Genomic DNA, 3,301 nt, shown 5'->3' with positions numbered 1-3,301 from the left:
TTTCTGTCAGTGAGGGACTGCTTTTTCACCAGTAGTTTCTAGTTTAGAGAGGATGAGGTATGAGCTATTTATGCTGAGAGTTCTCCTTTAGCATGACTAGTTGGAGGTGTTGGTTTTAAGTCCCCAAACCCCTGGCTCCAGCCCCAACTCCTACAGTATACGACATCATATAATTGTCTGCAAGATATAGATCGGTTGGTTATGCACTGGGAAGTTGGTTACACTACATGTGCATTTACGCCGTCTTAAATTTTCTGTGCAGTAAGCAGGAATAGGCTGGCGTCTACATGTGCAGGTGTTAAAGCACATCAGCATTGTGTGTGGACTGATTTGGGACTAAAGTGCGTTACTGTGCAGTAACTAATTGGGCATGGTGCAGGTATCAAATGCATGTGTAGACGTGCGCCCATACTGTGCAGTAATTTTGGTTACTACACAGTAAATGTACACATGTAGACGCATCCACTGTGATACAAAGGGAAAGTGTTCCCCAGACTTGGCTTTGCAATAGAACTACTGATTCTGTTGCCTCGGTACCTGCAGGAGTTGCAAGTTGAGCTTGACCCTCAAAGTGACCTGAGGAAGAGCAGTGTAGCGACACTGTCGAGCACCCAGAGCACAGGGACAGTAGTAACTTTTGGTTGATGTAGCAGCAGGAGCCAATTTTTTTCACTTCCTCCACCCCCCTACTAAGTCAGCACCTGCAGGGATTGCCCTGGTTGCCCTGCTCTAGTAATGGCACTACTAAGGAAGAGCACTTTGTGTTCGAAAGCTTTTCTAACATCTCTCCCAACTATATAGTGGTTCCAATAAAAGATATCACCAAAACAAAAAAATCTTGCTTTGCCTCTCTAGACAGATCGGTGGTGGCCAAGAGTAGTCATTATACATGCTACTCACTCTCTGAAATAGTGGCAGCAGCAGTGATGCTGAGTTAAGCTTCTGCCATCAAACCCTTGCACACAGCTCTGATGGACTTCTGAGGACAGGATCCCGCCCTGAACACTCCTGGCACTTTTCATCTTCAAAGTGCTCTATAACTATTAATACATTAATTAAATGTTCTCTCCTTCCTGCCTGCTAACAAGGTTTATTAAGCTGAATGTATTTATCTTTGGACAGCTCCTATGAGCAATCAAATGAATAATTTTCCTGCTAAATTTAATCTTGAAGACCTCAAAAGAGGAAGGCAAATTAAGCTGTGCCAAGGAAAAAGGAGCACAGAAGTCACTGGACCAATTTCTTCCTGGATATAACTCCACTTAGGGCGTGTCTACACATACATGAGCTTAATGCACATTAAGGTGATTTAGTCTTGCATCTACACTGACATGCATTAAAGGAAATTAATTAAGGCCATATACACCAAATGCATTAATGTGCCTTAATGTATCTACATATGCTTTAGCTACATGTGCTTTAGCTATTTATGCCTAAATTTTATACCTGCTTTTACAGGTATGAAATTTAGTGTAAATAGCCTAAAATCACCATTTTTAAGGCTCATTAAGGGCATGCATGTGTAGACACACACCCTTAATGTGCCTTAAATCAGGCTAAAGCACCTTAAATTGGCATGTATAGACATGCTTTTAGTTCTGTAGTTATCCTCTGCTGCTTTTTCAGGGAGGGTAATGGAAGGCAAGCAAAGGGGGTTCTGAAGTGCTGAAAACATTCTTGCAAGCTAAAACAAAATTTCTCTTCCCTCATTGGCCAGTGTCCCTTGCCCTTCATCCCCTCAAAACACACATAAAGTTAAATTGCATAGCCTGATCTCTGTTAGCACATATACAGAAATTCACACGCACTATGTGTATAATTTTTTTTGCTATATTATTAGAATAACTATGAGGGAGTTGCAGACATCTTTTCCTTTGAATAAAGGCTGGCCAGGCTGAAAAAGGTTGAGAAACATTGGTCAAGTGGCTCAGATGCTGCAGCTCTGCCCTTGGTGGGGTGAGCTGTGCTAAGTCCTTTCCCCTTTGTTGTCATTCTGTCACATCTGTTTAGATTTGTAGAGTTTAAGGCCAGACAAGGCCATTAGATCATCTAGTCTGACCTCCTGTATATCACAGCTCATTAAACTTCACACAGTTACTTCTGAAAGGAACTCAGTAACTGGTGTTTGGACTACAGCCTATCGTCCAGAAAGGCAAATTCTTGGCTGTAATCTCTTCAGTGAAGGGTCTCTGTGTCTTCTATGCATAGTAAGGCCTTTAATTTAGGTGGGATCTCCAGGCACTACTGGAATAATAATAGACAATAATTAATAAAGACCTATTAACATTTTATTTCTTAAATGCATTGTAAGATTTCCCTTTTTTTAAGCCAACTGATATATATGATGTGTAGCCACCAGAACTGTAAACTGCAGTATTGCAAAACATAGACTGTGGCTAAGTACAGACAGTTAAAAAGCCTGAGGCTAAATTGATTCAGTCTTTTTAGGTTAGTCTAAGCTGCAGAAATTCAAGTGAAAAACAACTTGTTGGACATTCACTTTTGATTCAAGAAATGCAGCCACATGCATTTATACTACATTCAACCAGGTTTATCTTAAACCAGTTTCAGCCATTTTGAAACTGGTTTATGTGCACTGAACTTCTGTTCTGTTACAGGTTTAAACCAGTTTCTGATCACTTAAACTGGTTTGTGTGTAACTTCTGTCCCTAGCCCGGGAGGTGACTTGATCATAGTACACAAGTATGTCTACAGGAAGAAAATGCCATAAACTAAAGTCCACTTTAATGCAACGGAGAAAGAACCAGTGACTAGGAGGTAAATCCAAATACAAAATCCCCTAGTAAGGTTCAAGAATTTATCAGGCTCAATACAGAATAACTCAAATGAAATTTGTTGGTCTGGCACATATGAGAGGGTCAGACTGGATGATCTTCTAGCTGTAAACGCTCCAGAATGGTTAAACAGAAACATTATTAAAGAGCAACATTGAAAATCAGCCCCCCTCATTTAGCTATTAATTCCAGACCTGAAGTTCAGCTTTCATCTACAGTAGTGATTCACTGAACTTTGCCCCAACGAGGACTGAATTAAAAATTTCCAGATTGATTTCTATTACAGAATGGCTACTCAAATGAAGCAAATGGTTTTGTAAACGAAGTCCCAAAATTTCATTGGAACTTTTGTTTGTTTGTTTTCCAACGAGCTCTGCTCCCCTTTTCCCACTCCCCCACAAAATCAAACCCACAACATATTTTAGTTTCTGCATTTTGATTCTCTGTTGAAGAAGCAAGACAAACGAAGAGATGGCAAGCTTGATTTTTTTTTTTTATTTCTTTCA

The sequence above is a fragment of the Crocodylus siamensis genome, chromosome 1 (assembly GCF_052110815.1).
Source record: "Crocodylus siamensis isolate JL-2025a chromosome 1, ASM5211081v1, whole genome shotgun sequence".
NCBI lineage: Eukaryota > Metazoa > Chordata > Crocodylia > Crocodylidae > Crocodylus > Crocodylus siamensis.
Note: the sequence above shows the minus strand (reverse complement) of the source record.